Source organism: Rhinatrema bivittatum, chromosome 5, assembly GCF_901001135.1.
Source record: "Rhinatrema bivittatum chromosome 5, aRhiBiv1.1, whole genome shotgun sequence".
NCBI lineage: Eukaryota > Metazoa > Chordata > Amphibia > Gymnophiona > Rhinatrematidae > Rhinatrema > Rhinatrema bivittatum.
The window spans coordinates 272,962,966-272,977,380 of record NC_042619.1 but is presented as its reverse complement, the minus strand read 5'-3'; the positions used below and the strand labels follow the sequence as shown (position 1 = coordinate 272,977,380).

At 46.4% G+C, this 14,415-nt stretch overlaps 2 long non-coding RNA genes across 6 annotated transcripts in view; one reads left to right on the top strand and one right to left on the bottom strand.

Annotated features, from left to right (window-relative positions):
- The window catches only part of LOC115092763, a 213,003-nt gene extending 208,513 nt beyond the window's left edge, over positions 1 to 4,490 (bottom strand). For 2 of the 5 annotated variants that reach the window (XR_003857067.1, XR_003857069.1), the window contains exon 1: positions 4,388 to 4,458. This is a non-coding gene — a long non-coding RNA (uncharacterized LOC115092763). Of the gene's footprint in view, positions 1 to 4,387 lie in introns of all 5 variants that reach the window. The other 3 variants (XR_003857068.1, XR_003857070.1, XR_003857071.1) reach the window with 3 other exon arrangements.
- A 37-nt stretch (positions 4,491 to 4,527) lies between these two features.
- LOC115092764 overlaps positions 4,528 to 14,415 on the top strand; it is a 135,252-nt gene continuing 125,364 nt past the window's right edge. The window contains exon 1 of the long non-coding RNA XR_003857072.1: positions 4,528 to 4,671. This is a non-coding gene — a long non-coding RNA (uncharacterized LOC115092764). The remainder of the gene's footprint in view (positions 4,672 to 14,415) is intronic.

Genomic DNA, 14,415 nt, shown 5'->3' with positions numbered 1-14,415 from the left:
TTTTTCTTTGACCACCAGTGGGATGAATTCCACTGATGGTCTCTCGGACCTCCTCCTCTTCTCTTCTACCTGGTGGGATGGGTTCAACCAGTGGCCTCTCAGGCCTCCTCTTCTGGGCTACCGATGAGATGGAGTCCACTCAGGCCACTTCTTTCTTCAACCACTGATGGAATGGGGTCCACTGGCAATCTTCTGACCTCTTCCTCTTCTTGGCCACTGGTGGGATGGAGTCCACCAATGGTCTTGCGGCCATCCCCTCTTCTCAGCAACCTGCAGTCTCCGCCTCTCTTCTGCTGCCACTCCCCTGGGTGTCCAACCTGATGCCATGGCATCCCTGTGACAGATCCTCTCTTCTTGGGCCACTAGGCAATGCTTATTGGGTTAACCTGAGCACAAAGTGGGTGAGCCATGGCCCACCCAGGCCCACTCATGACCAAGCCACTGCTGTAGTCCAGTTCATAGGCCAGATCCGAGAAGCTGAGGCTTCATTTTGGCCTGTGGATTTAGAAGGAACACTTTTTCTGACACAGATGTTAATTTGCTTCCATTCTCCCCAGTTGTATATTAGACGTGAGTGAACTCTTCTAGATTAGATCATTATTGTCTCTTCTCCCAGATTCTGGGTGAAGCTGAGTAGGTTTCATCTGGTAGGATTCCAGTTCATTTCTGGATTTTTTTCTTAATTCCCACAATTGAAATTTGACTCATTTTGAGGTGCCAGAAATAGTATTATTAAGTTGAGCTCTGGTGTTATAGCATAGTGGTTAAATCCAGAAATGGTTCTGCTTCTTTGTATGCTTCTCAATGAATTATCATGAAAAAGTGTGGCTCTCTCTGAATTTAAGCTGCAGGCTGTTGGATAAAGGTATTGTATCCATATGAATTACATTGTATGGCACTATGTACATTGATGCTGCTATGCAAATAAATATTTTTAACATCAATGACTGCTCTTGAATGGAACTGTTGCACTCGGGAGTGGACCCTTGTCCTGAGGCAGTGGGTAGGGACCAAGAAGCAACTGCCCCCAGGGGTGGAGCACTGGAGGAGACAGAGGCTAGGAAGAACTTCACCACTGGAAGCCTGAGGTCCCGGGCCGCTTGGACTTCGGTGGGCTTTGCAGGGTCTCCTGGAAGATGGAAGTCCGGCGTGCCCACAGACAGAAGGGGAGCGCGGTCAAGTTCGAGACTGGAGATCAGATGGAACAAGGAGGAACAGAATAGCATAGGTGATGACAAAGCTAGGAACAGAGCCAGAATCTAGAGACGTGGTCAAGCAGGCAGAGGTCAGAGTCCGGGGGTCAGTCCGAGAAGCAGTCAGAAAAGCAAAGGTCAAGTTCCGGAGGTCAGACGAGGTCACAGGCAGGCCGAGGTCAGAAGGCAGGCAGCAGGTAGGCAGGTTGAGGAAGACTGAAGTCAGAAGGCAGGTGGCAGGCAGGCAAGTTGAGGAGCGGACTGGAGTCAGAAGGCAGGCATTAGACAAGCAGGTCAAGGAACAAGCCGAGGTCAGTACCAGTAAGACAGTCCGGAGGTTCTACCTGGGGATGCTGGAGTACTAGGAAGCAGGAACAAGAAGGATCCTGGAACAAGACACAATGCAGTGACAATCTAGCATACACGCCGACCCGAAGCAGTGCTCGATCTTCATCCTACCAGGCCACGTCTCCAGCCATCGGTGGGAACACGGAAGACCGGACAAAACAGTCAGGGACAGAACCAATCGACAGGAGCGAGGTCTGGGGCGAGCAGCTGAACAAGGCAGACATGTTCCAGTTCCAGAATTGGAATGGGAGCTTGATACAAGTGTTCTTGGATTCATGGATGTGTGGGCTGGGACTCATGAGCGAGGAATCAATTCTAGGAAGCACTGAGAGTGGGACTTGAACCCACAACTTCAGATCAAGGTCTCTTCACCTTAGGCACTGCACCACATGCCAAGGCAAGGAACTACAAGCAGGGACTTCCTTATAACAGGGAGTCAATCAGGGCACGACACGGAGCTAGGACACGGAGCTAGGACTGCCTTGGCCCTACAAGAGGCCGGGCAATCCACGCGCATGCACGTAGGGGCATGGCCAACACAGCCGAGGATGCCGAGCTCCAGCGTGAGGCCTGGTGCGCAGTGGAAGGCCTGGCAATCACCACCGCGGGACGCCAAGGCCTAGAAGCGCTTGCAGCTGCCGTTAGGGAGGCTGACCCGGGATCTGCCATGGAACCATGGAGGTGAACAGGCCCGTGCGCGGACAGGATGCATAACAGGAACGGCCAGTTTTGGAGCTAGTTTCTAAATGGATTATAGTACACAGTGTTTTCCAACCAGTGAGCCATGGCACACTGGCATGCCTTCAGATCTGATCAGGTATGCCACATAAAAAAAGTCACCACTGCCTAATGCTCTGATCACTAAGCTCTTAAACCTGTAGGAGCTCCTTTCTGAGAACATGTGTAATTATGCATGCCTCTTCTTTCTAGCTACAGCATGAGCCTTGGAGTGTGGTAATTAATGGGAAGCAAGCCGGACATGGATAACTAAGCCCTGCTTTGTGTGGCATATAGAGTTCACACAGCATTTCCTCATCTTCCCCACCCTGAGTTTTTTCCTTTGAGTTCTTCCAATCTCTGTTTCATACCCAGGCTGACTGAGAGAGGGAGAATGTGCACTAAGGGCTAGATATGATTCATTCTTAGTTTTGAAGCAGTGGAGCAGCTCTTGCACCCACATGTGGGAGATAAGGTAATGTAGGTGTGTCTTGGGCTTGAAAAAGTTGGAAAATACTGCTGTATAGTATGAAACTGGGACGTCATACAAAGGAACTCTTATGCCAATTGCTAGGGTTTCCAGCTGACTCCATGTAGTATAGTCTTCAACTATGACCACTTCCACAACTACACCTCATAAATTGCTGGATGGGCAATGACTTCCTCTAAGATCTGTTTTGACAGCAGAAATTTGATACTCTAAGCTTTATTAGCACGAAATCATTTTAGCATGTTTGCTAAATGTCTTTCCTTTTATGAACATTCATCAGACTATGCAATATTTAGTGAAAGTCATATCCTCTGTACAAGAACAGCAGCAATCTTTTTTGATCTGAGACAGCCCTTCGACTTTAAGGCCTATGAACAATGTTGTCTCCTGGGAGAAAGCAGGAGAGATGTTTTCAATAATTAATCCGACATCCCTTGATCAAAACAAAGCAATATTCATAAATCATCTCATGCCCTTCAATTATTCAAAAATGCCTGTCAAGTATGGTGCTCCCAGTTCTACAACCTCTCAATGACTTTCGGATGCAGCACAAATAGATTTAAACAAATATATATGCTGTAATAAATATTGCATGGTGCTTTGTGATTCATCTAGGCAAATTAAGAATCTGTGCAAATTTTATTACATTTAAGCGCATTTAAGAGATTAAAATGTATATGGTGTACTGTGTCACACTTTCATGGAAAAGAGAGCATCTCCCATCTAAGGCCATAAAAGATTACTTAACAAAACAGAAATGCTTCCGGTCACATAGAAAATATCTTGCACCTTACCCAATCACTACCAAAAAAACAAATGATAGAAAGAACTGTTTCCAGCCACCTAGAAATTAGCTTGTATCTTACCTAGTCATCATTGTAAAAGACTGCTTTGATAGACACCTGAACTGCTTTTAGTCTGTTTCTAACCCCTATATCCTTATGTTCCCTACTGATACCTTTGCCTCATTATGCCCTCCCCCCACTGTTTTTCTAGTAAACCTTTTTTACCTTCCTCTACTGTGCCTTACTTTGCTGTCATCCTTACACGTTATCTTGGCTATATCAGAAAAACTTACAAACACTGTTGTAAATCTGAATTTGTTGTAACTCACTTTGAGCTCTTTCACTGGAAAAATGTATAATAAATAAACGATGATTATGTAGGAGTCAGCCATTTTTGGTGAATTTGTAACATAAGGCTCAGTAAAAGATTATTACATGCATATTCATTAAAAGTTAATAGTGTATTTGAAAAATGTAGCTGACTATTGATTGGTACACCATTCAGCAGCTGGTCTTGAAACCAGTGCTCTCTGGTGAGCTGTCTGCTATTTGCAGCTGGATGCAGTCTAGCTAGCCACTAGCCATATAGCCCACCTCTAGTCCAGAGTATTTTGTCTTCTGTCTTCTGAATGGGCCAACAGGGGCCAATTTTGATTCCCTGTGGTACTTAACTTTTTCCTGGACCTACCTTAAGCTTACAAAACAATTCTACTTTCCAACTTTGGTGTCTGGCTCCTTTTTTGTTTTTCCTAACCTGTGAACTTCAGTTTACTCCTGTTTTTTGTCTTCCCTTTGCTCCTGGCTTCTGCTCCATTTCTAACCCTTGCCTTGGATTTGACTTCTCAGGATCTTACCTTCACATGGATCAGACTTCGTATTTACCTTCTAGATCAGCGTTTACCAGCCAGTGTGCTGAGGCTGGAGTGTAGGGGTGCCGGCTGCAGTCTCATTTCCTGTTTTCCCCAGACTTGCAGAATATCCTCCTGCCAGCAGGGGGCATCAGAGAACTCGTGCTTCCTCTCTGCTGGCTCTCCTGTGCAACAGAAACTGCATGGGGCTCTAGGCCTGTGAAGCCTGCTGGCCCCGTGCAGTTCAAATTGCAGAGGGAGGCTGGCAAAGGAGGAAGAAGCAGCACATGGTAAGCCTGCTTCCAGACTTTTGCTATTCAGGGATTGGGAGTGGAGTAGGGAAAGGGACAGATGAATGTGCCACATTGTGTACGGGGGGGGAGATGGAAGGGAAGGTGATGATGCCAGGAGATGGGGGACAGGGAAGTTGATGCCAGGGGTTGGGGAAGAAGGATGAAGGGAGAGGGAAAATGATGATTCAAGGGGGTGGGGAGGGAAGGAAAGGTGGAAGGAGAGGGAAGGTGATCATGATGCCAGGGAGATTGAAGGAAGGTGATGCCAGGGTGTGGGGAAAATGGAAGATTGATGATGATGTCAGTGGAGAGGAGGAATGGAGAGAGAGAGAAGGTGATGATGCCAGGGAGTGTGGGAGAGGGAAGATGATGATGCCAGGAAGTGAGGGAGAGGGCAAGTGATGCCAGAGTTGAAGGGAAAGGGAACAGAAGGTGATGGCATAGGGAGAGGGAAGAGAAAGCAATGATGCCAGGGGATGGAGAGAGAGGGAAATTGATGATGCCAGGGGGGAGGGAGGGGGTGAAGGCAAAGGGAAGGAGGCGATGTCAGGGGAAGAGGGAAGGTGGTGATGATGGGGGGGGGGGGAGAGGTGGTGGAAGTGATGATGCCTGGGGATAGGGAAGAGATATGGAGGGAGAGGGAAGTTGATGATGATGCCAAGGGGTGAGGGAGAGGGATGGAGGCAGAGGGAAAGAGATGATGCCAGGGGGTGAGGAGAAGAGGGAGAGGGAAAGTGATGATGGGGTGAAGGGAGAAGGAAGGTGGTGATGATGATGTGAGGGGTGGGGTGGGGAAGAGATGGTGATGCCAGGGGGTGGGGGAGAGGAATGGTGATAATGATGACTCCGGAGGTGAGGAGGAGGGAGTGAGATAATGATCATGATGCCAGGGGTGGAGAAAGAAGGTGATGATGCCAGGGGGTGCAGGAGAGTGGTGAAGGAGAGGGAAGGTGGTGGTGATGATGATGATGCAAGGGTGGGGGGAAGAGGTGGTAGGAGAGGGAAGGTGATAATGTGGGGGGGGAGGGGTAGAAGGTGATAATGTGGGGGGGGGGGGGGGGGTAGAAGGAAAGGGAAGGTAGTGATATTGATGCCAGGGGTGAGGAAGTGGAGAAAGAAGGTGATGTTGATGCCAGGAAATGACAGAGAGGGAAAGTGATGATAATACGAGGGAGGGGGAAGATATGGTGGGAGAGGGAACGTGGTGATGATGATGATGCCAGGAGGCTGGGGAATAGGGAAAGTAAGATGATTATGATGATGCTAGGGGACAGGCTTAATTATGATGCTGGAGGAAGAGGGAAGGGAGAAGGTGATAATGCCAAGGGGTAGGTGATGAGGGAAGAGAGGAGAAAGTGATTATGGGGAAGTGGGTGGGGTGCCACAGTGAAGTGACCCTACCAGGTGTGCCACGATACAAAAAAGGTTGGGAACCATTATTCTAGATTGTCATCTTTTAAGTATTGTTCTAGACTTGTCTGCTCTCTAAGAACTGGTTCATTACACTAATTTCAAAGAGCTAATCTGATGGCCCTGTGGTCACCTCTAGAGGCTCTTGAATGGATTTCTTGGGCTGTGGCTAAGAGCATTGCAAGCCTGAATTATTTCATGTTTGATTTAAAAAAAAAGATACAATTTGTGACGTATATGCAATAGCCTGTCTTAAGCTAATGCTCTACTCTCAAATGTGTAACTTGTACTCAACCATGAGAATTCATAATACATTGTAGGTAGCAAAATACTAGACTGAGAAAAAATTATTTAAGGGAAAAATCAGTCCAATATTTATGTTCTTGAACTGTTAGATTATTTTATAGTTCCGTTTAAGCAAGTTTGCTTACTATAAACAATGTTTTCATAGATAGCAGGATGAATTAGCCATACTGTCTGGGAGTGCCCCCTGGCGGCCCGATGTGGGAACTTCTCTTAGAAGCTGAACGACGTAAATAGACCCAGAAAAGGTGCCAGTAATTTCTGATTTTGAAACCCAAGAGCATTGCAAGTAGGAGCTATGTGGTTTTTTTTTAAAGTTCCCCTGCAAGTGTTGCATTAAATTTAAGGGCTCGTCTTACATTTTCTTTCAACCATCACAATTGTCCATGTTCCTTACTGATAAATTGCCTGTAAATGAGCTAGCTTACAGGTCGATACAGAAAGAAATGCGGGAGAGCGGGCGAGTACACAGGCCAGTGTCCTATGCACGCGATACAGTAAATAAAAATATGCTAATTAGGGCCCGTGGTAAAAGGAGGCGCTAGGGACACTAGCGCGTCCCTAGCACCTCCTTTTTGACAGGAGCGGCGGCTGTCAGCGGGTTTGACAGCCGACGCTCAATTTTGCCGGCGTCAGTTCTCGGACCCACTGACAGCCATGGGTTCGGAAACCGGACGCCGGCAAAATTGAGCGTCTGGTTTTCAACCCGCGAGCCGCGGGCTGATTTTAAAATTTTTTATTTTTTAATTTTTAATTATTTTTTACTTTTGGGACCTCCGACTTAATATCGCCATGATATTAAGTCGGAGGTTAGTACACTTTCCCGGTGCCAAGAGAAATTAACGCCTACCTTTGGGTAGGCGCTAATTTCTGAAAGTAAAATGTTCGGCTTGGCTGCACATTTTACTTTCTGAATCACGCGGGAATAACTAATAGGGCCACCCCAGGTAAAGCTAGCGCGTCGAAAATGCGCATCCAACCACAGGTTAACAGTGCACTCTGCTGGAGCACACTGTACTGTATCGGCCTGTTAGTTGGCAATTTAAGATCTGACATAGGAGCGCTAGAGTTCTAAAATTAGCCTCGTTCGAAGCACAGTATTTATTTCTTATGCAAATATGTGAATATTTTTTCCCTGAAATTGTGAAAATGCTCCTCCCATATTGAGGACTTGTTTTGTAAGAGGCTAGATTATGTTCCTTTCTGTGCCTTGTCAAATTTTCATGTCAAGATTTGTCTTGAGATATAATGTGAAATTTAATAAAGTATAAATTAAAAAAAAAAAAGAAGCTGAAAGACATGCTCCTGCATGCCTGCGTAGTACCTTCCTGCACATCTGCCTGCATCACCACAGTTTATGAGAAAGCATAGAGCAGCAGTAACCGCCAAAAGGTAGAGCAGGCAGAAGATAGAACTGTCCAGGGAGGAGGGTGGGAACGCATGGCTAATTCATCCTGCTATCTACAAAAAATACAGCTTATGGTAAGCAAACTTGGTTTTTTCCTGCGGATAAGCAGGTTGAACTAGCCTTGCTGTCTGGGAGTCACCAGCCAGGGAAGGAAGCACAGCTCTCCATGTGAGCAGGTAGATTGTGGATGCTTGTATATGAGTGGGATCCTCTGTGCAGCGTGTCCCTGAAAGTGGTGGACAGTTTAAGAGTTGGTAGCATAATGCAGTATCTCCTGCCCCATGGATGCATCGCTCCTGGCGTGTTGATGGAGGCAGTAATGAGACATGAAGGTATATGAATGTAATCCGCTTTGAAGTGCCAAAAAGCGGAATATCTAAATCCAAATCCAAAAACAATGAAGGCCATGTAGCTGCCTTGCAGATGTCCTGAATTGGCACTTGTTGCAAGTGTGCGATTGATGTAGCTACTGCTCTCAGCTGATGTGCCTTGACTTTCGAAGGCAACCTTTCACACTTGGCAGAATAGCAGAAATAGATGCATTGGGTCAACCAATTCGCTAAGGTACTTTTAGTTACTGGTAATCCCGGAGCATTTGGTTTGTAGGAAAGAAATAGTTGAGAATGTCTGTTGGGCATACTAGTCCTTTGATTGTAGTAGGCCAACGTCCTTTTTCAATCTAATGTCTGAAGCAGAGCTTCCCAGCCAGAAGCATGCAGTCATGGAAAAAAGGTTGGCAGCATTATAGTTTGGTTGAGATGGAACGCTGAGACCACCTTCGGGAGGAAGGATGGGTGTGTCCGAAGGGTGACCTTGTCATGGTAGAAGTGAAGATAGGGCACATGGACAAGTGCTTGAAGCTCGCTGATCCTCTGCACCAAAGTTATTGCTACTAGAATGAGTACTTTCCACTTGAGAAACTTCAGTGAGGATGATTGCATTGGCTCAGAGGATGCATCAGCACCTCCAGGAATACGTTTAGGTCCCATGGAACCTCCTATTATCCGAATGTGTAAATAACCAATTCACATCTACTCATTCAAGACCTCTCATGATCTTAAAGAGCTCAATCATATCCCCCCTCAGCCGTCTCTTCTCCAAGCTGAACCGCCCTAACCTCTTCAGCCTTTCCTTATAGGGGAGCTGTTCCATCCCCGTTATCATTTTGGTCACCCTTCTCTGTACCTTCTCCATCCTTGTCTCCAGAGATGGACCACAGCTACTGCTAGACATTATGTGAACACCATGGGCACTGAGGAGAGGCCAAATGGCAGCACTCGGTACTGGTAGTGTTCTTTGTTGACTTGGAAACAAAAGTAGTGCCAGGAAGAGAGGTGTATTGGTATGTGGGCATAGGCATCCTTGAGGTCCAAGGAACATATCCAGTCATTTGGTTGCAGAAAATGCAAAATGATTTTGAGGGAAGTCATCCTGAACTTCTCCCGCTGAATGAAGCAATTGACGGCAACTTAGTCCAGAATAGGTCACAGTCCCCCACTTTTCTTGAGGATAAGGAATTATTGGGAGTAGAACCCTTGGAATTGTCATTTTGGAGGCACCACCTGGATGGCCTGCTGGCGAAGCTGTGAGTGAACCTCCTGCAAGAGAATGGAGCATCTCGCACACCTTTGGAGGATGGAGCTTGGTGTGGTAACGAGGGCCTGAATTTGAAGTTCAGGTGTTAACCTTTCTGGACGATGTTCGGAACCCAACAGTATGTTGTGATTTGAGCCCATGCCCAGGCATGGGAAGCTAGACGGCTGCCCACCATTTCCTGTAGCTGTGGTCTGATCGATCTTAAAAAGACTATTGAGGCTTCTGCCCCATGCTCTGCACCGATTTCTGGGCACGGCTTTTGTTCCTCCGCTGGGGTTGTTGTTGCTGCGGTCTTTGTGGCTAGTACGAAGCAGGCCTATATGATGAAAAAGGCCTGTATGACCGCCTGGGATGTAATGGTTTCCAGAAGGCAGAGTAGTATCGCTTAGGTGGTGCCTGTTCAGTTGGGGACGTGAGAGAAGACACCGCTACACTTTGTTCTTTAAGCTGGGACACCATTTCCCGGAGATTGTCCCCAAACAAGCTGTTCCCTTTACAGGGCAGGCTATCCTGGCTGCGATGGCTGCTACGGAGGTCCGAGCTGACATGTCGAACCCCTTGTAAACTGTGCGAAGCAGGTGTCAGAGCCCTTCTTCCATGTCGGTGATGCCCCATCTCTAGGGTCAATCACCTACTCCCTGGTCTTCCTCTGTCTTCAGGGTCTGAAGACATTTGTAGAGATACTGAGTAATGTAAAATTGGTGCTGCTGTATTTTAGCATTCAGCATTGATCTCTGGAACACTTTTCCCCAAAGTTGTCTAGATAAAGGCTGTCTTTGGAGTACAGCCTGGCCTTGCTGGCCCACTTCATGGCAAATTCCACCACCACAGAACAGTGTGGTAACTGGACTGGGCTGAAGTGGATAGACTTCCTCATTCTAAACTTGAGATCAGTCTTCCTAGAGGTGACAGGTGCTGAGAACAGAGATTCCCATGCCCTGTCCATAACCGTGTCCAGGACTGAGTGTGAAGGCAGGGTGGTGGACTCCGCCGGAGCATCAAAAATCTTGAACAAGCCATGGACTTCAGCCCTAGGGTCTGGTAGTTGTTTGGTCTTTAGGGTGAGGGTGACACCCACTTTCTCGATAAATCTGGAGTAGGATCGATCCTTCGGTGATTATGTGGGTTCCAGGGGGTCCTCTGGGGGATCTGAGGGTATGCCCGTCGAAGACCAAGGAGAGGGCAGGGAGGAATACACTGGTTCCTGTGTCGATTGAGGGGTTGATGGGCTGATGTCTTCCTTGTGTTGTACCCAATCCAGGGGTTCCCAACATGGGAACAAAGCAGTAGAATATTCCAAGATTGTAGTGGATGAACTAGATGGGGACTGCGGGAGCTGAGAAGACGCCATGGTGTCGAAAAAGGTTTGAAGAATCCCCATGATCTGGGACACCGATTGGGTAGCAGCATTTTGAAGCGTTGTAGACCCAAATGTTCCTCTCTTCTTCCTCTTGGTGGGAGGAGGAGCACTTCTGCTCTCTTTGGGGGAGTCAGTTGTTCGAACCTGATCTATGAAACGGTCCAGATGACGCATGTTGCTGGCACCCACTTCTAGGGATGTCAGGTCCCGAAGTCTTTTCTGTTTCCGGGCTGCTAAGAAAAGATAAAAACATAAGAAATTGCCATACTGGGTCAGACCAAGGGTCCATCAAGCCCAGCTTTCTGTTTCCAACAGTGGTCAATCAAGGCTATGAGTACCTGGCAAGTACATTGCTCATCAGAAGCCTAGGAGAGAGAAAAGCATGGAGTGTCCACCTCCAAAAGCCCAGAACCCTCAACATTGGAGAGGATGAAGCGTGTTGGTGGCGTCTTAGGGCAGTGTGAGCTCTTCTTTATTGAGTCGTGCGATGCATGATGCTGATGCATTGGGTGCATCAAGGTGGAGTGGTGGGACTTGGCCTTGGCCTTTCCTGGTGTTGGAGTCAGCATCAGTAGCCGGTATGCAGGCTGCTTTGGCGCCGCCTGTGCAGAATGCTTCGTTGCATGCTTCAGTACCGTCTGCATTGATGGCTTGGGGGCACGCTTCGGCGCCACAGGGTCCGACACAGTGGCCTTATGCCTCTGACAATGCTCTGCATCAGGCAGCTTGCTCCGGGTGATCTGATGTGTCGGGATAGGCAGCACAGCCCTATGCATGTCTCCGGTCAGGGGCATCACAGTCAACACATCCAATGCCGGAGGGCTGGCACACAGCCCAGGCACTGAGGCCACCTTGATGCGAACTGATCTCTCCTCCCCAGCCCAGTCCTTCGGGGATTCAGCCCTGCGTGACTTACTGGAGGAAGGTTGTAGGGAGGACTCCCATTTCTGCCCATCCGGTCTTTTGGGCTACCACCCTGGGGAAGAGTGCGCCGACTGCTGGGAGGGGACATACAAGCCCTAAGTTTTCAAGTTCTTCAGCTTGACAATTTTAATGGCCCTCTGACGCTGAGTCCGAGAAGACATCCTGTCACAGTCCTAGCAGGATGCCTGGTCATGGTCCGGCCCCAGGCAGTGATAGCAAACTCTATGTCCATCGGTGATGGACATGATTTTCCCGCATTGGCAAAACTTGAACCCCGAGGCTTTCGGAACCATGGTAGCACTGAAAGGCGCTTTTGTGGGTTCGCTTAGGCAAAGAAAGCATGAGAGAAATAGGGAAGAAAAAATAAGAAGAGGTGAGACAGAGAAGAACCCATGATCATTGCAGTGTGGGAAAGCAAAATACTGAGGCGATGCAGGCAGATGCACGGGAAGGTACGGCGCAGGCATGCAGGAGCACGTTTTTCAGCGTTCTAAGAGAAGTTCCCTCATTGAGCCGCCAGGGGGCGCTCCCAGAAAGCATGGCTAATTCAGCTTGCTTATCTGCGGGAAAATGGGAGTTTACCATACTTAGTAATCTCCTCTTGACTCATCCCCCCCCCCCCCCCCCATCCCAAACTCACATTCTTATCAGTGATACAGAATGTATATATTTTTTTATTTGATTTAAATTGTCTTTCAGGCACTTCAAATCAGATTACATTCAGGCACTGAAGGCATTTCCCTTTTCCTAGGGGGCTGCCCAGGCTCATCCTCACTGACCCAAGCTATGGTCAAATGCTCCCCTTGCTCCAATTTGCACTGCTTGCACACCTACAATAAATAAGCCCTGTTTAAATTTCTTGTCTTGGTTTATTTGATATTCCATGATCTTAGTCCAGCAACTTACCTCTAGGGTTCCCAACTAGCTCCAGATTTTCAGGGCACTTTGTTCCAGTCCTGTTTTACTCAACTGCAAACAGGGACTTGTTTTGCTTTTCTTAAAGAATGCATACATAAGTCTGAACTACAAGTCCCTGCATGCAATGGGGTAAAACTAGGAATGGATCAACCTAGCCTGAAAAACTGGAGCCATTTGGCAACCCTACTTATCTCCAGTCCTAAATTTTTCACTAACACCTGTCCAGACCTCTCTGGCCCTAATCCCTGTTCCTTCCAGATCATCCTCCTTCATGCAGAGCCCTTGTGGATTGCTGCATTATTTCTCAATTACTTTTTTTTTTTTTTTTTTTTTTTAATAATCTTTAGAGTTGTGTTGTCATTTTCAAACTACATGGAAATCACAATGCCATTATTTGTTTCATTTTGAATCCATTTCTCGTCAGAAAAAAAACACAAAAAATATCAACAAAATTTTGCTTTATCTTGTTTCTATGTTTCTGTATACACCAAAAAGCAATAAACAAAATGAAAACAGGCAAAAGAAAGATAGTAAATGAAAAACAAAACAAAAGATTTTCCCATGCACACCCCTAATAATCTTCCTCTGTAAGATCTCACCCATCCTTGGCATAATTCAGATCTCTCCAGCTCATGGTTCCTATAACATCTTATTTTAACCCTGAACAACATTTTTCCTTTCAGTTGTGAATGGCTCTTTGGCCAAAGGATTCTAGAGAAATATCCTAAGTAATAATTAACATTATGCTTTCTGACTTTCAAAGAAATGTTTATAATATATTTTACTTTTAGTCACAGCATTACTAAAGGTGAACAAGCAGAGAAAAGAAATATGATTTGTTATAGGGGCAGTGTTTTGGTGGATCCCATGTAATCAGAAATGTCCATCAAAATATCAGAATGTAGAAAGCAGCAGACATCTTGCAGTGGGTAAGAGACATCCACAACCAAGAAGCTTTTGCTTTTTTTCAAGGTGCGATTTTGTTTTGTTTTGTTTTTTGCCTTAAGGCTCATTATTAAGAATGCTGCATAGAGGCCTCCAGAAAACATAACGGTCCCAGATGCCCAAATGCACTAATGTGACCCATCGACCTAATACAGCAGATTTTAAAGAACTGATACTCTGTGCAGTGCAGGAAGAAATAAAATGCAATTAACTACGGGAAAGTGGTCTGCCGTTCTGCTTTCTGCTATGCAGCAAAGCGTGTTGCATGCTGTGCGAGCTTAGCAGGACTGTGCATTTCCTACAAACCTCGCCATAGCCTAGCTCAATTAAAGAATAAGCCACTGCCTGTTCCTTCAAAGTCTAAATAACAAGTTGAATGGCTCCCTGTTGTCCAGCTGTCTGAACTTGACAGCCTTTGGGGGAAGAGTCTCATAATAAGAATCCATATTATGGTTTGGGCTAAAATAATTAAATGCTATTGTCTTAAACCATTGTTGGGAGGGGGCAGTCAAAGGATTTAGGGGAAGAGAGCAAACTAGCTCACCATTTCAGTCAGCTTTCTTATGTTCATATTTTTCCAGAGCCTAAAAACAGAGAGAGACTCTCATTCTGGAGAAAGCATGAACGGTTTATGATTAATGGAAGGTTTCTAATTCCTGCAGGTTGAATCGGACAATCTCACTCACCCACTTTTTTTTTCTTTCCATGTAAAGCAGACGATTGTGAAATAAATGATTAATGGTGGTACCATTGAGTTTCTTAGTATTAATGTATTGATTTTCTCTGTTTTCTGGCACGTGGAAAGCATGATTAAGTTGACTGAGTGGTAGGGAATTCCATTGCCAATTACTTTAAATGTCAGTGTCATTAAAATGTT